General features: G+C 54.2%; 1 long non-coding RNA gene across 1 annotated transcript; it reads right to left on the reverse strand.

The window, feature by feature from the left end:
- Positions 1-8,476: 8,476 nt before the first annotated feature.
- Positions 8,477-26,294, reverse strand: LOC135328775 (uncharacterized). The gene is made up of 3 exons (XR_010389823.1): positions 24,220-26,294; positions 9,439-14,629; positions 8,477-9,335 (listed from the first exon to the last, which is right to left on the reverse strand). It is a non-coding gene; the product is annotated as an uncharacterized LOC135328775 (long non-coding RNA).
- Between the last annotated feature and the right edge of the window lie 1,324 nt (positions 26,295-27,618).

Raw genomic sequence — 27,618 nt, forward strand, 5'->3', positions numbered from 1 at the left:
AGACCAGTTTCACCCTGTGCAAAAATAGCCTTCACAGGTCCCTGGTGATGCTGTCGGTGCTGCTGGATCGATCGAGCTCTGACCTCTGCTGCCGTCCCTGAATTCCCTGTCTCAGGTCCGAACCTGGTGATTCAGCCAACTGAAACGGGCCTTGCAGCTGCGGTTTGAACAGAGAAACCGTGCTGTGCTTGACAGCTTTGCAGAAATGCAGAGAAGCAGTATCTGGAACAAATAAAAGTGAAAATGAAACATGACTAGGCAAACATTACAGAAAACAACGCTGAAAAGCTTGTCCCGTAGGGCAGGGAGTCGACGTCCGTGCTGTGCCAGCTGCCTCCTCCCCTGGGTGCCCGGGTGCACCTTCCCCTGCCTTCCTGGCCACGGGAGTTAGGCTCTGCCTTTTGCAGATTTGTGAATCTAATTTAGCATTTGTGACCTTGCTACCTTACTTTAAAAAACTAACTCGGTTGGTAATACGGGAATCCAAGTGGAGCCAGGCGAATGTGTGCAATGCATGTTGATGGGAGGGGTGGACCTGCTGCCTCACCAAGGAGATGATAAATGCATCTTTTCAAAGTGCAGTGTTTCTTCCTCTGTTTGTCCTTGTCGCTAGTTTGTCATTTACATTGCGAGTAGTCACTTCTTGTTGCATACCGCTGTCTAAAAATGAGTTTCTCCAATATTATGTCTTCCCACTGGAGCATGTCTTGTCATCGCGTAGGCGAATAGCAAACATGAGGATGGGTTTAGTATCACCAGGGTGTTTCCTCACAACAGCTTCTCCCACGCTGGCACTGATGGTGTTTGCTCTTTGTTACGAGGCTTTATTACTTTAATTTTCAGCTGTAAAAAGGGAGGCACATCCAGGCAAACAGCGACCTTCACATCTGTGTGCGTGTGTCAGCATGACCCCGATATGCTTTTAATTCCTGCTTTAACTACAGATTACAAAGGTGTTGTTTGGAGTGGAAGACAGTAGAAGGTTAAACCTGGAAGTAAAGCTCAAGATTATCGCAGAATTTCGCACTGTGCAAGATAGTTAACGAGCTCGTGCCAGGATGCAGACCCGAACCCCTCCGCAGCAGTGACCTCGGACGAGTCTGGGTCCCTCAGGGTCTCCCTCGGGGCAGACGTCGTCCCCTTCCCACGCCGGGGGCTTCAGAGACCTGGTTCCCTGGGGCGGGTTTTGTCGCGCCGGGGAGCTCACGGTCTCTGTATTTTCGGTTATTTATTTGGGCAGCCTATTAGCGTTCATTAAAGTAGTCCCCCGCCCTCTCATCCTTAGCTGCTTTCTGCTGCCCTCTCCCTTTCGACAATATAACTGTGCAATCGCACTTGGGAGTTAATTCCGGGAAGGAACTCCCCCTTTTTAAAAAAAAAAAAAAAAAAAAAAAGGTGGGGAGGGGTTAAAAAAAGCTGGATTATTGCTGGTTTTGTCAAGGGCATTCTTCAGCGAGGCCAGGCCTCTGCTGCGGTTGTGCATGGTCCCTGGAAGGGTGCATTTTAATGAAGTGATTTTTTTTGGTTCAATTTTGTTATTTCAGGGCTTTATGAAAAATGAATATGAACACCCCATTGGAGCCACTGTTTATGGTATTATGCAGCTGCATTACATAATGGTTACATAAATTTTACAGATTTCCAAACAGATCTCTCCGTACACGTGGAGACTTTGTTCCTGAGAAGTGTCTGCTCAGATATGTAGCTCTTTCTAGAAGGTCTCAAGTCAATTATTGCCATTAAGCAAGTCATTACCGTTTTGAAGTACTACCTGGGAAGACGAGGTGTGAAAAACTTAGTTGCTGGGGCTTTTCGGGTTGAGGCTGCAGTGGAAGTTGGCCCCATTAGACAACGCAGAGCTGTTCAGTTACCTCATTTAAACCGGCTGCGCTGCAGGTCCACCAAAGCCCTGGGCACCGCGGTCTGCTCCGGCACTCGTGCACTGGGATCTGTCACGTTTACACTGACTCTTTAAAACTCTGCATTTAACGTGCAAGTATTTCTGTGCTCCAGAAGCAGGCTTGGCGTCAGGCACTGCAAGACCGGTTATTCCAAATAGAGGGTAACACTGGCCTCAGCTTCGGCCACGGAGCCGTTGTCGTGTGGTGTTCGCACCACGGGGACTCTCAGAATTAAAAATTCAGGGCTTTAAAACGCTGAGCAAGTTGCATCACCCGTGATGAGCGGAATCGCACCTGCAGAGATGCGCGACATCGCCCCGGAGCTGCGGAGGGGAGGCGTGACGGCAGCGCGGTCCCGCCGGCAGCGCGAGCGGTGAGTCCCCGTGCTGCGCTTCACCGAGCAGTCTGGTTCGGGGATCCGGGGCCGGATCCTGGGAAATACTCAGCGCTGCGAGCTTCATGCGTTTTTGTATTTAGGACTGGCACCACGGCGAGCCGCTGCGGGCGGCGGGATGTCTGCGATGAGCTGCTGCTCGGTCCGCCCGTCCCCAGCACTTAAGTGCGGTGAGAGGAGCCGCTGACAGCCGGGATTAACGCAGCATCCCAAGAATGACTATTATTTCCTCCGTATTGCAGCACCTCCGGGAGCCGGGGCCGTCTCGCAGCCTGCCCGGCGGGCGTGAGCCCCACGGAGGCATCCGCAGCGGCGGCAAGCTCGGCCGACCAGGGAGATGAAAGGAAAAGAAATCCGGGCCGACATTTTTTAGGGCCGTTCTCACCAAGTGAAGTGGTTGATAGGAATGCGATGGAAAAAAGCAGCGCGGGGCCTGAGCAAGATTACGGAAAAGCTGTAATGTTGGAGCTCGCCCCCGGACAGAGGGGTTTGAGGCAAAATGGATGTAAATATTCAGCCACTTCTGCGGCTGCCCGAGCAGCTCGGGGGAGCTTCCAGCAGCTCACACTCCCGCTTCGAGCACTTCCCCGTGTCTGAATGACAACAGCAGTTTGTGACAAATATATCTCAGTTCGGTCTGCTCCGTATCTTTAGCCTCCCGGGAGCCGGTTTGCCTCTAGGCTTGTGCTGGCCGTCGCGTCCTGGAGCAGCTGGCGGGACGCCGGTGGGGAGGAGCGGTCGGAGGGATGCTATGCCTTTAACCCAGAGGGAGCTACCCCAGTGCCTCCCAGTGCCTCCCAGTGCCTCCCAGCGCCACAGTCCTCCCGCTTTGCACGCTGGTCGTTTTAGACCTGGAGCCCATCCCAAAGGCAGCAGCGTCCGCGTCCCTGCGGCACCGCGGTGCAAATGCTTCGGCCTCAGCGCAGCGTCGGGGCCGGGATCGCCCGTTGCGTGACGGCTGCTGCAGTTCTGCTTCTACGCGGCTTCGGGAACGGCTTAGCTGCAGTAACTACTCGCTGTCGCATTCGGCGGAGTTGCTGCTGGTTTTATTTTTTATGGTAAAGAGCAAAGATGAAGCTGGAGATGGAAACCTGGAGAAAGTCACGTTGGCTGTTCAGTAATACCCCACCCTGGCATAGGCGTGTGACCGGCCACTTAGGATTTCAGCCTTAACTGAGTGGCCAAAATCAGTGTTGTTAAATATAAATGTTTGTCTAAGCACCTCTGAGGAGAAAGAAGAGGGGTTACTGCTGCTTCCAAAAGTCTCTGACATTTTGCCCCTATTTCTCTGTTAATGCACACACTGATCTCTGTAGGACTAGGACTTTCTTTTATTGCCACCCCCAAAGCACAGGCCAAGTGGCTTTTAAAGTAAGTGTTTCAGCCATAACTCTGCTCTGCTAGAAGCAGAAGGGACTAGCTGAGTCAGGGGCTGTTTCTCACTTCTGTAGAGGCAGAGCAAGAGCAAATATTTTGTAAACGCTTTTTCATTCCAACAGTGTCAGATACGGTTTTCCGTATAGATCGTGACTGGCAATTCACTGCGAAAGCAATCGCATGGCTCTAACGACCCCTCAGCAGTCAAGCGACAGGTCATAGGCAGCAGAGCCGCCGAGGAGGCTGTTACCGCGTCCTGGGACCGCTTGCAGCATCCTGGCGGAGGGGACGGCTGCTCCCGGGGCCGCGGCAGCTCTGTGCAGCCCCTGGACGTTCCCTGCCCCGAGCCCGGCCGGGCGCGTGGTTCGGCGTCAGCAGCCCCGTGCTGCCGTCACCGGGTCCTCTTCGGTGGTGCAATATTGATGGTGATGCACAGCGAAAGCCGGGCTTTCCCGCCCGCCCGGAGCCCTGCCCGGGTGTTGCTGGCAGTACTTTGTTTAAAAAAAACAAACAAAAAGCCTCAGCCCTTTTCCTTTTTTCGAGTTGCACAAAAACCTGTAAATCACAGGAGGCAGAAAAAACCTGGCAGCCGTCTGAGAGGAGACACCGTGGAAACTGCATGGAGGGTGCTCAGATACCTGCCTTCGCTCCTAGGTCCACTTCGGGAAGCCATGGGTGAGCTGAGCACTGAAAAGCCGTGGCATTTAAATAACATCTGTTTCATAACACTGAAAACCAGAAAAGTGAGGCGTGAAAGTGATGGAGCATACGTGAATTGCAATATTGCCCATTTCAAAAGTACAAAAAGCTGCTCAGACATGGCTGTGGCTGAGCCTAGAGGGATTCGGATCGCCTTTTCAAGCTTTTCCCCATTATTTTAGCGCTGGAGACTTGGTTTTTCGGAGCTGTGCCCCCCCGGGCTGGGCAGGTCCGGCCGCGCTCGCCCCGTGCCCCGGGGGGGCTCCCGCGGGAGGACGGGCAGGGGCGGGGGCAGCGCTGGGGCGCGTTGCGGGTGCAAGCGCGGGCATCAACCACACACACCGGGAACACACAGCTGAGGTGAGAATGCTTCCAGCTAATAAAAATAGCCGTGTTTTCTCTTAAATCTGACGCTGCATGCTCACACGTGTTTGCGTGAGCAGAGAGAGCAGAATTGCTCCTAAGTAACCATGTACTTGCAGATGAATTCGCTGGTAGCACTGCCTGCTGGCACACTGCATTTTAATTGCACATTGCAGAAAAGCTGCAAAGAGCAAATTTTGAAAACTTACTCTGATATCAAGGATTGCAGTTATTAAAATCAGGATACGGAAGGATATCAGGGGATCTATGCAAGTAGTGAGGTGGGTTTGTTCACCCGAGTATTGGAAAACTATAGCAGAATATTCTCAGAAAACAAATACTATAAAGTAGGCAATGGTTTGGGGGAAGAGGGCAAAAACATAGCATTTCATAAAAGATTATGAAAGAAAAACTCTAAGTAAGTGACTCATAGCTGCTGTATGAGATGTATGCGAATGCAAGGCCAAAGTCGCGCCGCTGCAGCCCACGGCGCGTTGCGTCCGTCGGGATGGAGCTGGGAGCCCGTAGGCTTCAACAGGATTTTTCTGTTGACCACAACATAGAAGATAAACTCGTCGAGGTTATTTGAATAATTTGTTGCTTCCAAACTCATATTCTCTTAAAGGAAACAGTTCTAAAGGCAATGAAAACAGTGCGGCTGCACCATAATCTCTGTAAAAATGACTCGTCTGTATTAAGGCTCAGTCACCATGTAAATACCAAGAATAGCCTGCATACCCTCAGAAGAGCACTGTGTTCGCAACTGAACTAATCTGAAAAATATTATCATGTGGTTTTATTTTACATCAAATTACAGAGGAAAATGTGCTCCTGCCAAGATCGCTCTATTCTAGGGGGGTTTTTTTCCTCATAATAATTAGAGTTCATGCAGTCCGAGCTTTTGCACAAGAAATGAAGCTCCCTGTGAAGGTTACTGTGTGTTTTTTATTTTTCTCCCAGAACTAGCTTTTTGTTGACTTAAAGCTCTCCCGCTCCTGATTTCGGCCAGGAGGAGCAGCCCTGTGATGCCTTAAACTGCTCTGTTGCACTTGCTTGAGGAAACGTGGGCAGGTGCAGGTGCCGAGCGGGGTCTCCTTGCTTGCGGTGGGAACGTCCTCCCCGTCAGCACGCGGAGGAGAAACGGCCCGGGGCTGCCGGGGGACCCAGGGCGCTGCGCGGGGCAGGTGGGCGAGGATGGGGCGAGCCACGGCTTGAGGTGCAGCAGCAAGCGCCACGGTCTGCTGGGCCGGCTCCTGCTGCGCTAAGGTCCATGTCGACCCGTGCCCGTGCAGCGCGTGGTCACGGCAGGTCCAGCAAACGGTGTCGGTGGCCGTGGAGAAAGCCCTGACGCTCGGAGCGTCGTGCCGGGCAAGCCAGTATTTCTTACTTGCGGGGGAAACCCCGGCACTGGCGGTGCGTGGATTGAAAATGCTTTCTTTTGTGGGCTTCCTGCACTGTTTGCCTGAAACATGTCCAATTTTTAATAGACTTTTCAAATCGTGTGTTTGAAAGCCGTGATGGTTGTGCAGATTCCAGTGGAAATTTTTCTTCTTGCCCAAAAAGTGCCGTACGAGCTTTCGGCCGGAGAGCTGGGAACCTTGCAGGTCCCTGTGGATGTCCTAGGTTCAGAAAAGACCTTGAGATGTTTCCTCTGCTCCTCAGCCCGAGCAGGAGGTGCCTGCTCGAAGGGGCAAGGCCAGCGCTGTTGGGACCTACTCTGCCAATACAGAGCGATGCAGCAAGAAAGAGATAAAAGCGGCCTCCGCGCTGAAATATCCAGCTGCCGCTTCTAGTCTGCGGGGTTTTATACTGGGCAGTTATAGTGGATGATGCGTACGGGGTTGTAAAGCGCGTTATGGAAGCGTTGGGTTGAGAGAAGCCATCCGCCCTTCCCCTCCGCAGCGACCGCCGTGCAAGGCCCCGGCTGGAAACCTGTCCAAGGTATTGGTGGGAAAAGCTGGAATACTGGCAAATGACGTTAAATCTTCTGTAGGCGCGGTGCTGTCATGCTGGGAGCAAAGATGTCACCTCTAAAATGACAAATGAAATTAAAAATCCCTGCATTGGGTCGATGCTCTGAAACTTTCTGGCCACCGGTCTGTTTATCCTGCATCTGCAGATTGAAGAAGTGACTCTAAATTACTCTCCGGTGCTGCCCGCACCGCAGCCGATGTCCTGCTTGTGCTCTGCTGCTGGCGACCGGTTGCTGCTGAGCAGCTGAAATCAGCTGTAGCATTTAGAGGCTTCGCACTCAGCTTCCTCCGTTACGCTGTCAGCTTTTCCTTCTGGCTTTCAGCGGCCTGGACTTTTGAAGTACATGTAATCTCCATAAATCATGATTCTTGTTTGTCATAAATGCACTGCATAAAAATCTTTCCCTTGTTCCCCTGGAGCGTTATTTAGCGATATCTTTTGAATGCTGCCTTAAAGCAAAACTTGACATTTTTTGCAAAACCCTGAGCAATACTCAGATTCTCCCTTTTGCTTGCTCGGATTTCTAACCTCACGCTGGCCACAGCGCAAGCGGCCAGCGCGTGATCCCGCAGCAGGAAAGACTCCGGTCTCGCTGTGACACTAGAGGAAATTCCCGATTTGTTTGCAGAACTAGCGAAAACCGGAATGATCTTTCTTCGGCTAGCTTTAGTATATCCATTTAATTTTTTCCATAGTCTCTCCTGGATGATTTTTCTTGGGGAAAAATCTCACTGTATCCATCCTGGATTGATTGATTGATTGATTCGATGTTTGCAATTCTAGTAGCACTTTATCCTTATAGTCGAAACGCTCCTGGCACGTTATCTGAGTCCCGGAGCCTGCGGGCACGCGTCTTTTCACACCGTTAAGCTGCAGCTGTGGCGGCGGAAGAGTCGCTGTTAATGCTGTGGGACCGTGGCTGGAACAAGCCTGGAACTACCCTGGCTCACGGCTCGCTCCTGCGCCGGGCGCTCGGGCAGGCGGCCGTGCACTTAGTGCGCTTATCGGTCTTAAAAGCAAGCCTGGAGATCGGGAGGTGCCTCGGCGGAGGGAGAAGTGACCTTTTTCCCCGGGCCGACAAGGTATTCCTCCTCGTGCCCCGGAGCTGGTGCTGCCGCGGGAATGCAGGAAAAAAAGCTCACGATTAACATCGGCAGGGTTTTTCTTTTCACTGGGACCCTCTTGTGCCAGCGCTGCGCTGCGTCAGGCGCTACGGGCACTTCTGGTTTTATGTGCCAATGCGGCGTTGCCCCGCGGAGCCTGGAGACCCTCTGCTCCAATACACAAACTGCAATCAGAACAGATGTAGAGAGGGAAAAGAGGAAAAACCCTGCTAAGACCCATGTCAACTGTCTGGTGCATAATTGCAAATCGCCGTCTACCTTGGTAGACGCTGTTTCCGAGCCAGCTCCTGCGTGGTGCTTTCCCTTCCATTCGGTCCTTATGCACGCGACAGGGAAGGTTATTTTTTGCTGTTAAATAAAGTGGGAGTTTACTCCCATCCTTTGCTCTCGGGAGGGAGCCCTCAAAGCGCACGCAGGTGAGCGGCCTGGGGTGTTTTTGGTGCGGGGAGGTGCAGATGGGGCTGCGGGGCAGAGGATTACGTGCGCGACCGGTTGTGGCTGACACGGGAGCTTGCGTACGAGGGGGGGGCACCAAAATAACATCTGCCCTGCTGTGATCTCGCTGAGTGTTTGTGATACAATCACCATGGTCTGTTCGAGCCGTTAGAAAACTTCATCAGGCCATTAATGACACGGTTGCTGCTTCTGCAATGCGTCCCAGGGCCTCCGTTTCTGGAAAGCTTGGACATTTAAGGATTGTACCTTCTCCCAGGCGCCTTAGACAGTGTTGATGGCACTGGGTGATGGGGTGAATTAAAACTCTTTCCTGCCCTAACTCACTGTAGACATAGCACCCTTCTTTTTTTGTTAAAGACCCTTTCCTAAGCAATTTAGTAATTTGTTTTTGTTGTTTCCTTAGTTTTTGTAAAGAGAAAAGGCAAATTTAAATATCTTAAGCTGCAATTGGAAGCACCAAAAAGAAAACCACCAGCTCCTAAACACACATGTCTAAGTGCAAGGCAAATAGCTGAAGACAAACCGTGTCAGCTTTGGCTTACGCACTACGGAGGAGCTGGCAGTAAGCGGTCTATCACGTATGCTCGGCTTGCACAGCAAAAGTTTCCCCTGGTGTTCGGTTCGTTCTGGGCACCGGCAGTATAAAACGGAGCGGGGAGAGGACGGGAAATCATTCGTTTCCCACCCAAAACTCCTGCCTCTGCCCTGCTGCAATGAGAGAGGGAGGCGGAGGGTGGCCGGGATCTGGTGGACGTGGCCGTGCCGCGTCCGAGCCCCGGCGTCTCCGTCAAGACTGGCAGGTTATTTCCTTCAAAAGGCATTTTTTTGCAAGCTCAGCAATTTGGAGAAAATCAATTTTAATTCATCATCAGCGTCTGGGTAATGTAATGCCGGCTGCTGTCAGCGACTCGCCGGGCTGCTTCAGGCAGGTCGTCTGTGCCGGCTGCCGGTTTTCGTGACCACGAGCTGGGAAGATGCCCTCTGCCAGGAAGCCGCGGGTCGCACGCGGTTGGCACCTGCCAAGGGCCTGACTCGGTTCTTCTTCACCTGGCAGACATCCAGGGTGAGACGAAAATGTTAACAAACCTAAAACACACTATGTAATTTTTTTTTTTTTTTTTTAAGAGGAAAAAACCATGCATGTCCAGACCTGTCTGCTGGCCAGAGCGGGTGAATCCAGGCGCTGAGCACCAGCATCAGCCCTCGGTCATCTCCCCTTAGCAAAGAAGGTGGTCAGCGTGCAGGCGAGCCGGGCTGGTCCTGGTACCGCGGCAGCAGCAGGGTCTGAGCCAGCTGGAACCAGAACAGGTCTCGCCCCCACCTTGTCCTCCACCCTCCTCAAAAAACGCCTTCCCAGCAGCGATGTCCTCAGCAGACGTGTCCACGCAGTCACACTGCTGCTCACGGAGCCCCGGAGCTCCGACAGCGTTAGTCCAGGCAAGGTCGCTTTGCGTCTTCCCCCGGCATCATCAGGGATGCGAAGGGACTGGAGGGAACGAGCTTCAGATTCCTCCTAAAAGCGTCGGTTGAGCGCAGAAGACCTCGTGGTCGCTTCTGATGGCATCCCCGTGCTCAAGTGACTTGGACTTGGAGAAAAGTTCTGGCTGAATTTTCCTTGCAAGTACTTGACTTTTCCCACTTGATGGTAAAACACGGCAGTAAGCGCAAATCAGACCTGCCGATAAGCTCTAAGGACGGGCCGTGAGTCACCCGAATCTCGGGGGCTTGGCAAGCGAGGCTCGTCTGAGCAGCAGGTGTTGAAAAGGGATGCAGAATAACGCTGCCGATCCTTTGGATACAGGCATGAATAGGTGTCTTTTGCTCTGTGTGAACGCTGGTAAATGTGTCTCGCGAGCCTATAGTACTAAAGGTGGAAAAGTCAACTTGCCTCTGAAAAATTAGGCTGTTTTAATTTATGTTTCATGTTTAAAAACAGCCATAAAAAGCCTCTTGTCATGAATTATTCTTGAAGCAGTCCTTGCCCTGAGGGTTTCCCTGGTGCCAGATGTTCCTGGTGCTGCAGCATCGGCACGGTTGCCGTTTCCCGCGCGACGAGCGCTTCTGCTTGGTTTTCCCGCGCTGCTCTGGGGCGTCTGCCCCGGGCCTGAGTGCAAAATTAAACGAGTATTTTTCAATGTTTGGGCTGAGTGAAATAGCTACATTGGCAAAAATACTTTAAATCAAAAGTGCGAACATCTGGCTATATAGTGTGTTATTTTTCGGCATTGCCTTGCTCTGTTTTCATAATAATGGGAAATTACCACGTGTTGCAGAGAAACAACGCCAATTTATAGTGACAGAAGGTAAATCCATTTGCAATTTCTCCAAAATGTGGGACTGTCGTTTCTGTAAAAAATGTGTGAAATCTTCTGAAGTGTAATCTCGTTTTCTGAAATTACTTCTCACTAGGACCTTTTTTCTCCTCATTCCCTGGCAGATTGATTATTTTGAACTATTTTGAATCAGGCAACAATGGGATCACAAGAGAACTATCCGGGAGGGAAAACAAGAGGGATTAAAGCATTAAGGCTATAGCAAACCAGGGAAGATTAGGAATTTCAGTTTTTAGTATCCGACGCTAATGCTCCCGAGATTTATGAGAGCAATTTAATGGGCCGACTTGAGGAAGATCCGGCTAAACTTCTTGTCTCTATAAATCCCTTTGCCTCTTCTCCTGCTGTTATCCAGATAAAACCGGGTTTTTTTTTACTGTTTGAAAGATTGAGAGCATGAGCTAAAAGCAAATTATGTAAAGAGACATATGGCACTGTGATTTATGGAATAGCTACTGTGTGCAAACTGCTCCGGGTTATTCTGGTTTCTAGTAAACACATATTTAAGTGGAGAGAGGGTGCGTTTCTGTCGGGGTAGGCGGTACTCCTTAGGAAAAGAGATTACCGTTCAGTAGTTTCTGTGAACTTTATTCCTGTTTTGAGCTTTTAAGATAGCTGAAATTGCTCAAGTATTAAAATATGGCAGGAAAAATGCATAAAGTTGAGCACGGCCTAGAGGGTACTGTAAGAATTAAATCAAGCTATCCATCGAGTGACCGCAGGAGGCTGGTTTCCCGCGCAGGGAGTCGACTGGGAGTCCAAATGCAGCGAAGCAGCGTATTTTTTTAAAAGAGGCTGTTTCGCTTTCCACCAAGGGATTCTGCAATAGGATGCCTTTACCCCAGCTCCACTTTCCAGATATTTGTGTTAGACTGTATGAGTCTGTAAGAAAAGGGGAAAAATACCTGGAGAAAGCAACAAAAGCCTAGAGAAGAAGCAGTAAAGAGGTTTGCAAGAGACCCTCCGTGCAAGGGAGGGCAAAAGAAACCCCCTGCTTGAGGGAATATCAGCACTGTTCATGTCCTGCGTCCTCGGAGAGGGTCAGATCTGCCGGAGCCGCGGCTGCTGGTGGCTGGGACCCCCGCGAGCGAGGCGAGGCAGCCGCCAGCCCCTGCAGCTTCACCGCTCGCCGCACTGCTGATTTTTGGCCATGGAGGGTCCCGGGCGCTTGCAGCCCGCACGTGCACGTGCCCACCGCTAAAATACGCTGCAGACAGGCAAGTGTGCAAGCGGAAGCCACGCAGCTGAACGTTTTCTATTCCAGCAAAAAAGAGGGAAAAGTTGCACACCGATTTGCTCGGTGGTGTACCCGAAACAGAAGGGGCTTGCTGCAGTGCCCGTCCTGGACGGGGAGCCTGGAATTAGGGCAGATTCCCTCCGGTGAAACCAGAGAAGGCTCCGAACTGGAAATTTCTCTGAATGGATTGCAAAAGGCTGCGACTGGGCGTTTCAAAGTGGCCATCGAAGAGCACACGGAGGAGCAGGGCTGCGAAGGGTCACCAAAGCTGCACACGCGCTGTAGGTCACCGGTGGGAATTAAGAACTCATTTTCCAGCAAGAAAATGACAAAGCGACTGCTGTGAGTGACGACGATGTGGATATTTTTAGTGACGATCACTATTCGGTTAGCACTGATCTCCCTTCCTCATGCCTTATTTATTGCCGCGGAGCCCAGCTGAGATCCGCCTGCCTCGGCTCAGGGCTGTGGAGCTGTGCCTTAGGAACGGATGGACGGCTGGAGCTTTTCCAGGCTCCCTGGTTTGGGTGGTTAGCTGCAAAACCCACTTTTTAATTTGAATTAGTCGATCGTAGGAGAATTAATTTGTTGTTTCACAGGCTGAGCTAGAAACTATTTGGCAATTGGATAAAAAAAAAATCTCAAAAGAACAAACTTTAAGACTTTTTAAAGCATCGATTAGGTTTTCAGCCGAAAGCACGAGAACACCTTAGAGAAATCCCTGGTGCTATCAGTGTAATGAGGGACAAGTTGCCACATTTCCAAGCTACAGTCTTAGATCCAGCTTGCTTTTTGGTGGTTATTGCTCTGTCTGCAGCATTGAGCTTACATATACATTGAAACCAAATGCCGAGCAGCCTCAGCTGTGTTCCCCGGGATGTTCATTGCAGGTCTGTGCAGATGGTCGAGCAGCAAGTGCTGACCGTCTTCTCCCTCTATATTAATAACAGATGCAAGACAATAAAAATCCTAATCACAGTTTTAATCTCCATTCCAAGGAGCGCTGTATTATTTTGGATATAAGTGTAAAATCCATACTCATATAACATATGAAACAGAAGAAAGCCAGGGAAAATAGTTGAAAGAAAAACATGTAACATTCCTCTTTTGGATGAGTTTTCTAAATGAATGCTGTGTTTTATGACTTTCATCCTGATTTGCCTAAACTCTAATTTTTATACTGAGGTACTGAGAAAGAGCTAAGATAGACTATGATGTAGTAAAGCTTTGTGCTTTTCAAGAACCAGGTTTCCGTCAGCATTCATATCACCCCCGCGTGACAACATGCCGATTCTCAAAAGTTCTGAACTGTTGCAATTAATAGGTGACTGCAGTGCAGCTAAGGTGACTGGGAGCAGCCAGGAGGTCTTGCAGCCTGTAGGTCTCCCCAGGGCAGGAGCAGCGGTGCCTGTCTGCCCTGGCACGTGCGTGTTCAACCCGTTCTTGGGGACCTCTGAGGATACAGACGCCAAATCCCGGAAAGTCAGTCCCAGGGCTCCACTAATCCTGGCACTGGCTAGTTCTCCCGGGGTTTATTTCGACGAAACAAACGCTCTCCGTCTCCCAGTTCTCCTCGTGGGCTGTGATTGCTGGTCATCCCCTTCCCGTCCCACGGCCTCGCTGCAGCTCCCCGATACCCCCCTTGCAGGACGGTGCCCCGTCCCACGTGCAGGGCGCAGGACGACGAGTTTGTGCTGCATGCCTCAGAGTCACGGTTGCTTTTGGGGGTTTTCCTGCGTCGCGTGAGGACGTGGTGGGCATTTCGCGCAGCCGAGCGTTGCTTCCCTGCCCCTCTGCCGTCCGTCCGACGCGGCCAGGCCCTTCCCAAGAGAGGCCGGCTGCACCGGAGGGAGAGCTGAGCCTGCTTCGCTCCCCCAAATTTCTCGGGGTGGGAACAGAGGCAACGGCCCCCCGGGCTGCCCCGGCGTTTGCAGCCGCCGGTCCCGGCCGCGTGCTGCTCCCCGGGTGCCCTGGGCTGCGGAGCCCCGTCTCCAGGGACCCGGCTGCCAGTCCCGCTCTGCTGCTGCTTCTGTCCCGGGACGCGTGAACCAAACTCTTCGGAAGGGCAAGAGGAACAAATCCAAGCCGTGCTTCTCCGGGGAGCCGTCTAAAATTAGCAAGGAATGTGGGACGGTGCCGGAGCCGCGGCGCAGCCCGCCCCAGCGCTCCCCTCGCCGACCGGCCTCCCCGCACGCGCGGCCAGGTCCCTTCCCCAGCGAGGGGGGGGCAGACGTTAAACGCTGGAGAACAGCAGGGTTAAAAATCCCAGGGCCCCTGCGGATCCATGGTTTTTTCTTTTAATCTGCACGCAGCTGGGTATTCCCGGGGCGCTGGGCCGGGAAAGGCGGAGGGATGCCGGTAAAGCGGAGCGCCTGCAGCACCCAGAAGGGCTGAAAGTCACCAGAGGGGGGGGAAAAAAAGCATCTTCCCAAGCCATCCTGATGCTGACACCACACACGGGGCTGGTGGCCACCCGCCCAGGACGGGCCACCGACAGCTTCTTCCTTGGCCGTTTCCAAGCAAGAAACCGCCCATAGCATGGAGAACCTCCTTTTCCTTCAGGAAAGCCGGAGATAAGGGCACGTCCTGGAGGGGACAGTCCCCTACAGCCGGCTCCGGTGCCGGGCACGCCGGCTGCGTTGCAAAGCGCCCGCACGACGCCCGGGCTGAGGGACCAGGGCACGGGTAAGGCCTGGGTGCTGGTCGTCCACTAAAGCACATCCATCTTCTCCTTCCACCGCTCTGCCCGTCCGGTCCCTGCGGCCCATAAGCTGTACAGGAGAGAGACCGTAAATAAATATTTATTATTGCATTATGGCAATGCATTATGGCAATGCATTACGGCAGTGAATATTTACCCAAACGTTAAAATATTTAGGCTTTTTTTTTTTTGGCTACAGGCTACATTTCTTTATCGTAGAAGCTCTAACCAATAGCTCTCGCATGGGTAGAGCGCAGTCCTAAGTCAGGACCCAAGGGCCCTTTTTTACTATTGCCTTTCTATTTTAAGGACGGGGCATTATTGTTAATATATTTCTTATGTTTGGTTTCTATCAGAGTCCATTTGTTTAACTAATAGGCAGATTTATTTACTGGAAGGGGGAGGAAAGCAGCAGTTGAAAGGATACAGCAAACAAAGCAAACATTAATCTTGTCCCAGGCAAGAGCGCTGCCGGCACCTTGGAATTTTTTCAACTTTTCTGCAAGGTCTTTAGGTTGTAGTCAAAACACTGCGCTAATCTGCACGCTCCCGGCTCCAACGCTGCCTTCAGTCCGCAGCAACCGGGTCCTGCCCCGCGGAGGAGTCTTGGCCACGGAGAGCGGTGGGGCTCGTTTGGCAGTTCTGGAGCCGGTGCCAAAAATTGCACGTCTCATTTATTGCAGCAGGAGAGTGCTTTTGCTGCTGGGGACCTGCAGTGTGGTCACTTTTCCGACTGAAAAAAAACAATTTCCAGCGGGAGGGGATGACTACTCAGATTTCCCTTTGTCTCCCCATTTTTATCAAATGTGGAGACCATTAAAATTAAGATTTGCCTTCGTTCCGAGGCAACGCAGACTTCAGACGGCTTTCGTAAGAGCAGAGTTTTTTTGAAAGAAGCGTTCTCAGCCTGAGCGCTCGGCTTTTCCACCGGGGTATTTCCGTCTTCGCTAAGGACCGCGCCGCAGCCCAGGCAGTCTGCACCGTGGCAGCACGCTCGAAAGGGAGAAACCCCAGCCGAACGTCCTGGCTTTAAGCATCACGTCTCCGTGAAATGTCGTTTCCTGGAGAACATCTTATATCTCCGCAGGATAACATTCGATTCTGACCAGCTAAACCCCGTAAAGCTTCGGATGGTTGAATAAACCAGTATGATCTGAAGTGGGGAACGAAATTATGTATCGTCCGTCTGAACATCAGCTGGCTGGAGGTGCAGGCGGTAATTTGCTTTTAACTTTGACATCCGTGGGCCTGATACTGAAGCCAATATTGACACTGGCAGCCTTTGATCATCCATCCCGTCCTACTAAAATCAGCAAGACTATTCATGTGCGTGAGGATGAATGGTGCACGTGCAATTCCTACAGCTTATTTGGGGTTCATGATTTATGTGCTGTAATTGCACAAAGAAGAAAAGGAGGTTTTGTGCCTTTTGAAGCTGTGTGCAGCCACAGCACTTGATGAGCTCTAGTTATAAGCAAAACATCACAAAAAAATCAATGTCTCTTGACTCACAAAACTAAAGGGAGGATGCTGGTTCGGTTTTGCATTAATTTCCCCTCCAGACACCCTTTTACCTCTGGTTTGAAACGCAAGGCGAGCAAAGTGCGTTTGTTCAGAAAACAAAACAGCAACTTCCCTGCTCACAGAATTTGTCCAAGAACTTCCTTTTCCTTTCTTGCTTGTTTTACAAAATGTTCATTTTCGCCTAAACATCAACATGTAGCATTTTTTTCAGAGGAAAACTATTTTATTCTCATTGCAGTGTTTATGCAAAGGGAGAGAACGAGGAGCTCTGCGACAAGAGCACCTCCGACGCATCGCAGAAAAGCAGCGTTTCCGAGAGGCCTTGGGCTGAGTCGCTCCAGGTGCGGCAGCGGGGACGGCTGCTCCGCGCGAGCTCGCGGCATGGCTCCTGCTCCGCAGGCCCTGCCGGAGTCCCTGCCCTGCGGCTCCCCAGATTCGGATGATCTGCTCCCGGTTTAGGGGAGCGTTCCCACGGCCCCTTCCCGCGGGAAGGACCTTCTTGGTCCTCCACATTTCTTGGATGCCGACCCGCGCTCTTCCCTCGCACCTTCATCTCGTCCTCTTCCATGGTTTTATTTGTTCCGTTTGATGCTCCAAACAAAAGCCAATAAAATCGCGCTAGGGATGCACGTGGCTTGCTTACCCCTGGGCTTCTTGTGCATCAAACATCTGCTTTTCTGGGAACCCAGCTGTTTTTCACCAAACAGCCCAAAGGCTCCTTGGATGCTCGCGCTTGGCCCTGGCAACTCAGGCGGCGTTTCCCATGCTGACGGCATCCCTGCTCCAAAGCCTTCTCCTCCCCGCAGCTCGCCGACATGAGAGATGTCTCGGCCTGTCACCCGCAGAAATCCTGTTCTCTTACGTCTCCAGCCAGAGCAGTCAGAGTTAAGATCCTGCTAAATTAATCAGGATTAGGCCTTGCTCTTTCTCGAGTAGGCTGTTTGCTAGAGGAAACTTCTAATTGAGACAAGTCAGTGATCCAAGAGGCGAAACATTTCCTCCTTTAACAACAGCGAGCCGGCCGACGCGCAGATGCTGGGATGTTCTCCTGGCTGGTGGGTCCTGCAGCGCTGATCTCTGGAAATCCAGTAATCGCTTCTCTTGACAATCCTGCTAATCCCAGCAGCACTTTTTCCTGCTATCTGCCATGCTCTGTTATCTCCCTGTACTCTATTTCCCAACATCTGTCACGTTCCTCTGCCGGGAAGGCTGCTGTTGTAACAGTAGATTAAACCAATTTATTGCTAATTGTCGATAAACGTCTACGAGAATTTGCTACCTGTCAGCAGTCTCAGCTCGTCTCCCTTGGGAAGCACCATGCTTGGGTGCAGCCAGCAAGCACGGGCTTAGCCAGCAAACCATGTCCGCAGGTTACCTTCGTTCTTTAAAAGCATTGATTCCTCCTGACGGTTTTTGTTTGCTTCCCTTGTTACTGGTTATTAGCGAAGGCTGCTAACCCTGAAAACCACCCCGGAACGACAAGTCGCGGGAGGGCTGGCGTGTGCCCGACACCCCGCGATCAAGCCGCCGCGTTCAGGTGTCCGCGGCAGCTACGCCGGCCGTGACGGGCTGCTCCGGGCAAGGGCAACGGCTGCCGGGCGACGTTTTTTGGCCTCCTTTTCAGCAGAACCAGCGGCGGCATCTCGGAAGGGCTTTTTAGGCCTCATTCCCAGTAGCTTTTTGAGCGAAAGTACGAGAGCAGATCGGCAGCTGCTGGATGCAGAGACGTGCAAACCAGCGTTGCAGCGTGCCCGTGCCAAAACAAGCGGGGAGCGCGGTGGGAAAGCGGAGCACCGCGCTCCCCGGATCAGCCCTTCCCAGCCCGGAGCGCAGCACAGCCCGGGGTTTCCATTCGCTTCATCCGATGCTCTGAGAAGCCAAATCCTTCATGTCCAGCTGCAGCTAAACCCCCCTTGCTGGTGCTCCTCCGTTGGCCTTCTCTTACAAGAGGAAACCACCCAACGGAAAGGAATTGGGGTAAGGGCGAATGTGTGTTTATACATTAAAAAAAACACAAAAAACAGAGAGAACATGAGTCAACAGTAAAGTAGCGGCAGAAAACAGCATAAAAATCATCTCTGTAGCAGCAGAGAACATCAAAGGCAGCGTGCAGACCGAGAGAGGTTATCGGAAGGGAAATTAGAGCGAACCTGGGGGAGAAAGCGAAAACAAGAGCGTGGTCACGACAGCGGCAGAGCTGCCTCCCTGCAGGCCGAAAGTCCCGTTCACACAGAAAACATCTACAACCAGAAACAAGCATTCCTGAATCACCCGCCTTTTCCTTAGGGAAGAGGACCAGCCGGGGATGAAAGCCTGGTTCGGGCACGCTAAACCTTCCTCGTCTTCTCGGCTGCTGCCATGGCGGGTGTTTGGGTTTGGCGGTACGTTTTTGGATGCTCCCATGGAAAACACCCTGATGGGCAAAACGCAGGTTTGACACGTATCGCACCGTGCCTGTGCTCTCCCTGGCGTTTGTCCTGGTGCTTCGTTCCTTGAAACGCGTGGTTTAAAGCCCCAAACCTCTGGCGTTATGTTAGCGTTCACAGCGACGCGGGCACTGAGCCGGAGGGGCAGATCCTCCCTCCAGCCCCGACTGCTCACAAGTGATGCAGGAGCCTCCGGCAAAGCGTGGGGGTCCCGCGAAGCCGTAACCCCTGGAGCGGTCTCCGACGCCGGCGGCACAGGGGAAACGGGACGTGGCCGATGAGGGCAGAGCAGCCTGGGTCAATGCTGTCCGATACCGTACTGCTGAGCGTGTCGGCAGCAAGACTGCTTTGCCAAGAGCGCCCGAGGTTTTCTGCACTGCGAACTGAATTATTCAGATAACGCCAGCTTTGTATGAGCGTCACGACACCACCAGCAGACCAGTCGTACCTGTCCACATCTCAGCAGGAAAAGGTTTAGCTCAGTCACAGCAGCTGAAGGGCTCAAGGCGAACATAAGAGCGGCGCGTGATCTAGGACTACCTGAACCTTTTCTGCCAGAACCGTGGGCAGAACTTTCCTCTCTGAACGCACCTTTAATGTCCTCATGTAGCTAATTTCTAAATCAGTCACTGCAGCAGCAGCAGCAGCCTCACACACAGGACAACAGATGGATGCAGAGGCAGGGCTGGAGCACGGGCTGGGGCTGCTGCTGCGGTCTCCGCTGGTCTGGGAGCTGCCGGCTCCCGGGCACCGGGAAAAGCTGCTTCCCACCAAGCAAAGCTCCACAGACAGCATCCTAGGCAAGGAATATCAACAGCTATACTATCACCCTTCCACACTTCCACCCATCACTAGCCAGTAAATACGGCTCCCACAGCAATGCAGAGCACCTGCTTCGCTTGCCTGGTCTGCAGCTGCGTGAGACTAAAGTGAACCCATGCGCTGGGTGCTCTGAAATTCAGCATCTCCGTTCCCTTCCTTGTCTTAATAAAGCTGCTACTGAACACGATGCTGGAACTGTAATGTGGTGCTGTCGAGTGAAGCTCTGCACTCAAAATCAGAGGGAATCCCACTATTTGTTACGACACGGTTAGCAGCATGTTCATAAGCACCTGATCGCAGAGCACCCTGTTACGCAGTGCTGCTGCACCGTGCAGCACGCTGCTTCTCGCATGGCTGCATGGCTGCACGGCTGCACGACTGCATGGCTGCATGGATGCACGGCTGCACGGATGCACGGCTGCACGGCTGCACGACTGCATGACTGCACGGCTGCACGACTGCACGGCTGCACGGCTGCACAGCTGCATGGATGCATGGCTGCACGGCTGCACGGCTGCATGGCTGCACAGCTGCATGACTGCATGGATGCACGGCTGCATGACTGCATGACTGCACGGCTGCACGACTGCATGGCTGCACGACTGCATGGCTGCATGGATGCACGGCTGCACGGCTGCATGACTGCATGGATGCACGGCTGCACGGCTGCACGGCTGCACGGCTGCACGGCTGCACGCGGCGGCAGCTCCCGCGGCCCTCTCTGCCCAGTGAACACCAGTGAAAGGGCTGTGCAACCTGCTTAACAAGTCAGAAGTGCCACGTGCCGATACAGGACCTCCTGGGATGAATCCTGCACGTTGCATCGTGCCTTTCGATGCCCAAAGACAACAACCTGGGGGCACCTGGGCACCAACATTGCCCGAAGGAATGGGGCTGAGGCGCAGCGCTGAGCTTCGCCGGGGCTGCGGCACTGCTGGAGGGCGAGTGCTGCAGCTCATCACCGCAGCCAGCCATCGCGGCCGGGCCCGAAGGAGCCCGTGTGCAACCGCTTGTCCTGGGTCACTCCGACGCGGCTGCGGCTGCGGCAGCTGGCGGCTGCGCTTGTGCGCGGGGCCACTAGAGGGTGGGAGAAACGGATCCCGCGGCTGCTCCTCCGGAGCCGCTCCGGCAAAACGACCCTGCAGCAGCCTCGCACCGAGTTCCCGGGGGCCGGCGGCATTCCCGGCGGCAGCACCCCGGGGCCGCTCCGGCAGCGGGCTGGGCTGGGCCGTAGGTGCGCGCGGGTGCTGCGAGGTGCACGGCCCTGCTGCAGCCCCCGGGGCACGGATGGCCACGGATATCCCGGGAGCCGCGGACGCTCCGGGAGCAACCCGGAGAGGATTGCATCGGTTCCGGCACGAGCAGCGCCAGACCTGGGGGAGCGAAGCGGTCTGTGACCCCGGCAGCACCCCGGGAAGCTCTCCAGCGGGCCACCAAGACGTCACCACGAGCCGGTTGCACCCGCCAAGGGGACGGGCGTGAAATCAGGCTCGCTCCAAGAGAAACCGAGCTCGAAGCCGCTCCTGGGGGCTTGTTGTGGAAACCGCTGCTGGGAAGCCCGGGCCACGATGGGGCTGCAGACGACAGCAGCCGCCTGCCCTCGGGAGCCATCCTCGCGGCACGGCAGCAGCGGGGTTCCCCCCTGCCCCGAGCCTCGGCGTTGTCCCGGAGCGGGTTGCTGGCGGAAGAGCTCACGGACGTCTGCGTTAGAGCAAGCGGGGCGGGAAAGGAAGTTCACGCTAAACGCAGGAATACGCAGTTCTCCAAACACGCCGTTTGCTGAACCTCATCTGAATTAACCGGCCGTGCTCGGCCGTCCAGGCTGGGGGGGGGACGGTGCACGCGCGTCTTCAGCAGGCGCTGGGGACTTTGCACGGCGCTCGGGCAAAACGGTGGCGATTAGAGTCGCGAGGAGCAGATGGATAAACCGCGCTCCTGCCCCGCAGAGAGGCTGCGGGCGCTCCGGCGATTAGGCTGAAAAGGAAAATCATCGCCAAGGGGAAGGTTGTGGCAGTCACTGAGCCATTTCCGATCCGCGTTTAGGAGCCGGAATGGAAGCGGGCTTTCCGAGGACGTGCTTTCCGAGAGGGGCGCGCTCCGTGCCGATCTCCGGCCAGGCCACATCCCCGCTCCCACGGCCGCTGCATCCCGAGGAAAGCGCCTGCTCTCTGCAGAACCGGTGGAAGCCCCTCAGATATCTAAGCAAATGGCTTTTTCGCAAGCCCCACGGCTGGTCGGGGAGCAGGGAGCTCGCGGCAGCCGGCTCCCGGAGCTGCTTGAAGGACAGCGGAGCCCCAGCAGCCGCTTCTTCCCTTGTTCCCAGGAAATCTGAAGACCGTTCCCAGGGAGGAGAAGGCTGTTTCTATGGCTATGAAACTGCAGCCTTGGACACATGCAGCATCTTTCGGAAACGAGGCTCAGCTGATGGCCCCGGTTTCCTTTTGCATCCGCTGTACTACTTTTTTAAGTCTTATTGGCGGTGCCTGAGACAGGCAGAGCAGTGTGCCGTGCCGGTGGCATGCCGGGGCCCCGCGCCGGCCCCTCCGCGGCGTTCCCACCCTGGCTGCCGTCGCGCCAGCACCGACCGAAGCGCAGCGCTATTTCTGTTCCAGTGACTACGGCTATTTTTAATACGGCTTCGGAGACTTGCTGCGCTATCCCCCCTCTTTCCTTTTTAATGTCTGCTGCTTTTCTTAATCTCATCTCATTTTCCCTGCCCTTTCTTTATCTCTGGATCGATTTACACCATCTTTTTATCACGCTCTAATCAGCACACACGTTGCGATTGCAGATAAATGTAGTCATGGTAATTTTCCACTCCATTTAGGTCAAGTCGAGATGAAACGACTTTTTTTTAAGTCTTATCTCGTAACCGCCAGCCATGGCTCCTTGGTGAGCAGTTCGTTCCCATGCTTCTCGCGCGCCCGCGCCTGGACCGCCCGGCCCCTCCGAGGCACCGCGGGAAGCGGGCTGCCCTCGCGGGTGGCACGCGCGGTCTGAGCCCCGTGGAAATGCTCCGCTCCAGGCAAGCCACGGTGTTAACAGCGTTGAAGAGTGCCTGTTTGCAGAAGCATCCGTGCGCCAAACTGTCATGTTTCTCCTGTTTTACCCTTTCTCCGAGGATTGCATCGGTTCGGCGTTGGGATGCAAACATCGGCCGGGTGCTCCTTCCTCCCCGGAAAAGGCTGGGATCGCACCCGTCACGCTGCGGCTGGCGGCTGGAGACGGGCAGGAGCCGGAGGGCGCGGGGTTCTGGCACCTTGTCCGAAGGGCTCGCCGCGTCCAGCCGGGTCACCGCTCCTGTGAAGGACGAACGTGCCCGTGAGCGTCCCGGGAAGGGACTCGGAGCTTCCCGGCAGCCCCGCGCCGTTGGCCCTCCGAAGCTGACACTACAGATATTGCCGTCTGATCCAAGGTGGCAGCGCGAGCCGGTACCAAGAGTGCTGAAGTCAAAGCGAAGCAAGGGAAACTACCTGGGATGAAAAGTTCACCTCTGTAGTTTCTGCTTTCGCACTAAAAAAAGCGAAAGACCTGGCTGTCCAGCCAGTCCACCCACTTCTCTGGGTCTTCCTCGAGCTACCTCAGACACTTCGGGGCACCTCAGCCCCACAAGTGCCTCTTTCCCCGAGGAAAAGCCACCGCACGGTGATGCGGCACCGGCGTGGTCAGCAGTGGTCCAGCCGGGCTGCCGGCGACCACGCAACGCTGCTCGCTTTTACCTCCTGCTTTTACAGGAAGAGAGACTAATTTCACCTTTTTTTATAGATTTTAACTCTTTTTGCCATAAGAATGTCATCCACCTTTAACGGAGAAAGTGTCCAGCTGACAGATCTTCAAATAAGGTCACAGCCGCTGCACAGAGGCGGCTCTGGGGAAACAGTGCTCCGGCAGAAACTGCTCTAATAAGCTCCAAGAAATTAACTGCTTGCTTGGTTTTGCGCTTTAACGGGGGGGCAGCTGTTTGCGCGGCTTTTAAAATTGCTCCTCGGTGCAAGTTAGGAACCGAACGGTCTTTAAAGAAGCGCAGCGAACGCTATCGAGAGCACGGTGCCCTAATTATGATTACGTAACTCACATTTCAATTTGATGGGAATATTAAAAGCGTTCCTGGGAGAGTTTTCCGCAGCCCAGACGCGCCCCAGCGCCGGGCCCGAGAAACCTTGCCTGCTTCTGGAGGACATTGCCTTAAAGGGACGGGCTGAGCTGCCGGCACCACCGTCCTCGCGCCCGTGGAGCTGCCTCACCCCCCCGAGAAGATACACCGAGGCTCGCGCCCGGATTTTCTCTCGTCCGTGCAATGGAACAAGGATAATTTTTAGTGCTGTCAAGGCTCGCGTCCGCAGGACGGTGCGAGCGGCTGCGGGACATAAATATCCCCAGCGTATGCCTTATTTGTGTAGGACAGCGGGTGCATTTATAGCTCCTGGGAGCACGGGATGGATGTGGGTCGAGGGGGGGCTCGGGCTGGGAGCGCGGAGCGCCCGGGGGTCTCCGCGGTGGCTCCAGAGGGGTTTGGGGGGGGGACGTCCATCCCCCAGGCTTTGCCCCCCTCGGTCCGCGAGCCGAGCGGGAGGTTGGTTCCCGCTGGTGATGCCGGGCTGGGGGGCCGGCGTGGTGAGAGCGAGACTTCCGCACAGCCGCCTCTCCCTGGAGCTGAGCTGGCGCTTGGGGGGCCTGACGCGAGCCCCACTTCACGTGGGCCGTGCTCCAACACGCAGCGTGTTATTATCCATCCCTGTGAAAGGGGAGAGGGGAGAGGAGTGCCCGTGGGCTCCTCCGTGGGCCCGTGGGGACCTCCTCGCCCTCCCGCTCGCACCAGCCAGGCCTCGTCCGCTGCAGCTGGTGCCAGGGGACAAGGGGGCTTCTCCCCTCCAGGGCCCCCCCTTACCTGAACGGGGGATGGAGAGGTGTCCCTGCACCTGAGGCGGGACACTGGCACGTCCCTCAGCGTAGCGATGGAGACGGGTCTCTGCAGCTGAATGCAGACACCAGCAAGTCCCTTGGCATGAGGATGGAGATGGGTCTCTGCACCTGGAGCGAGCACGCTGGCACATCACTTGGTGCAAGGATGGAGCTGGGTCTCTGCATCTGAATGGAGACACCAGCAAGTCCCTTGGTGTAGGGACGGAGCTGGGTCTGTGCCCCTGAATCGAGATGCTGTCACGTCCCTTGGCGTAGGGGTGGAGCTGGGTCTCTGCACCCAAAATGAGATGCTTGGATGTCCCTTGGCGTGAGGATGGAGATGGGTCTGTGCACCCGAAACGAAATGCTTGGCTGTCCCTTGGCGTGAGGATGGAGCTGGGTCTCTGCACCCGGACGGAGCGCAGGGCGAGCCTCTGCCTCCGGGAGCCCCGTGCAAAGAACAGAAAGGGCTTTTCAGCCTGCACTGTCCTACGCAACAGTGAGGAATTGCATCTTCTAACGCTGGAGAACCTTAAAACAAGATCACCCCTAAGCCTTGTGCCCCTCCGCTTATTTGAAGCTCTACCTCGAAGTTGTCCAACCTTTCTTCCCCCCGGTTCTGAACACGGCAGGGGAGAAGCAGCCCGCGCGCTGCTCGGGGAGGCCGGGCATGGGTGGCCCGGTCCTCGTGCCACCTCGTCCCCCCGCGTTGCCCGGTGGCCGGGGCCCCGCAGGCCGGGCTGGGGCCGGGGCTCCGTGCCGTCTCCTCCCCGGGGCAGCGGCATCCCTCGGCTTGCGCAACCGCTGCCGGAAAGAGGAGCGGGACGGCGTCAGCCGACTCCGAAAGGTGAAACGTTGAAGCTGTTTTTTTCCTGCTATTAGGAAAAAATGACCTTAATATTCGGTCTGTCGACATCTTGCAGACTTCATTCCTCAGGCATTTGTGATTTAGGGATGTTGTGGTTTAACCGTTTCCAATCCTAGAGCGTTTGCTGAAAGACATTTATCTGGGACTCCTCACAAACTGGAACAGCAGCTGCGGGAATGGGATCAGGCGAGGAAATCTCAGGATATACCCTAGTTGTTTCCATAGTTTCAATTTTCTTTTTAGCTTTTAGGTTTAATTGGCTTCTCTGGGTTTCTAACGATTGCTTTAGTATGGCCATAACACGCTTACCAGGTTATTTATCTTTAATTCTCCGTGTGTCCTCAGTATTGACTCAGTCATAGTGACATTTTCCATCTAGGGCTATAAAGCCAATTAACATAATTTCTAATTTGGACCTGTATACCCTCAGCTTCTCAGAATAACGCTGTCACAAAAGAATTATATGCCATCTTAAAACTAGGGTGGCAGTTCTGCTACGATAGATTTTAACGAAAACAAGGCTCACTGAATCACGCTGTGCAGCGCCGTGTTCGGCAGTGTGTTCGAAACCAGGAGACGAGCTGAGGACTGGAGAACCGCTCCTGCGATGCGCGTTTGTCTGCGAGTGAGCAGCACCAAACGTAGGTTGGCACCGAAGCGTGCGAAGACGTCCCTGTGACGCTGCTCTTTGCACGAGGCAGTATTTGCGGCAGGGCGTTTCGGACCGGCCCGAGGTGCCGTGCGGCGGGAGCCTTTCCAGGCGCCCTCCGAGAGCGTTCCCGGGGCTGCGCCGGGCTCCGGGCACGGCTCCACGCTGCGCCGCGGTCCTGGAGACCCCCGGCTCCCGCAGCCGCGGCTCCTGCCCGCCGTGACCGGGTTTATGGGCGAATAAAAGTCAGAAGTGACGTGAAGAAAGGCCTGCAGATCAAAATGTTATTATTTGGTGGATGTGCTGACCTCGTAACAGACGCTTTTTGGCTACGAAGCAACCAGACGCTTGCATGACGTCCTGCAACTGTGCCAAAGCATTTACGCACATCAGGTCCCTTCCATTTTCCCTCCCCGGATTTTCCAGGCTCGCTCAGCCTGAGCTCCAAAACGAGGAGCAGATCCTGGGAGCGAAGAGCACCTTCTCCGCGGAGGACCGGCGCTGGGCGGACGCTTTGCAGCCGGAGCCGTCGCCCGCCGCTCGCTCGAAGCAGTCGCCTCCGCCGGGTTCTGGTCTCCTCTCGGAAACAGCCGGCCGCGTTTCGGGCGTGCGAACGAGAAATGATCCTGCTGCCTCGTGCTTAAGCAAGCGCATCGCAGTCCAACTCCGAATTCTTTTGCGTAGTACTAAATAACCTTCTGGAGATTATTTTTGGAATAATTACTGCATCTTGTTAGAAAACACGCTAAGGCTGAAATCGCTGTAGCTTATAGCAAATAATGAAAGTCTGTAGTAGGACTGGAGAAGGGGAGATGTTCTGGAGCGGCAACAAATGCCTCGTGCTCAGGTTTCATTTACCCACACGTTTCTCAGGAAAGAAAGCGGCCGTCTGAACTTCTCGCAGGTCCATCTCACTTCAGGCTGGGCTCCTTCAGGGAGACGAGTAAAACCAGGGAAAAAAAATTTACATTTGCATGGGTTTGAAAATGTAATTTGGAGCTTTTTTCTTTTGTCTTTTTCTTTTTGTTTTTCTTTCTCCTTAAGCAAAAAATCTCCAAAATGGCCTGGCCTAGATCTTCCAGCATCCTCGCTCACCATGCACAGCTCGCAAGCGAACGGGCCGGTGCTTTCTCAGCTGCAATGATGAGTAGCTCTTTCCTCTGGTTTTCCTTTACGAGTAACTATTTCCTCAGCTCCGCCGGCCGGTTTATCGGCTGGGGCTGGATGGGGCGCGCAGCTTCCCGTGCTCCTCCGGGGAAGCGGCTCCCACGGCGGCAGCTCTTCGCTGGACTTGGGGGGGAAAAAAGCCATCGCTCGGTCTGTGCACATTTCCCAGTTCCGCATGACTTTCTCCCGCCAAGCCGAGGACAGCTCCACGTCCCCCGCGCGTCCCCGGTGACACCGCTCTGCGTCACAGGAGCACGTCCTGCCCGACCAAACGCTTAAGAAAACTAAAATAATTCTAAAGCCCTTCCTCACCAGCTCGGCCCCCGAGGCCTCTGTCCTTAAACAGCTACTGCGGTGCACACGTGCTTCCCGTGACAAAGCAGCAGCGTTTCCCAGCAAAACAGTGGCACATATGGGCATGGCGGCAACTCTGCCGTGACGTCCTTGCATTGCTGCAGCCAGCCCTCTGCACTAGCAGGTTTTAGAGGGAGAGACTTTCATCTTAGATACTGCTGATGAGTGTTTTGGTATGTGAATACTCAGTCCTCTTAAGTGCACGGAGGAACAAAAAATCTGAGTTGTTCTGCTTCACCCAGGAAGCTGGACTGAAGCTTGACAAAACCCACAAATGCAGTAAAAACCCTTCCACGTTCTGGTGATACGCACACAGAAAGCAAACCGACAGCTCTCTAACCATAAAT

The sequence above is a fragment of the Dromaius novaehollandiae genome, chromosome 6 (assembly GCF_036370855.1).
Source record: "Dromaius novaehollandiae isolate bDroNov1 chromosome 6, bDroNov1.hap1, whole genome shotgun sequence".
In the NCBI taxonomy this organism is placed as follows: Eukaryota; Metazoa; Chordata; class Aves; order Casuariiformes; family Dromaiidae; genus Dromaius; species Dromaius novaehollandiae.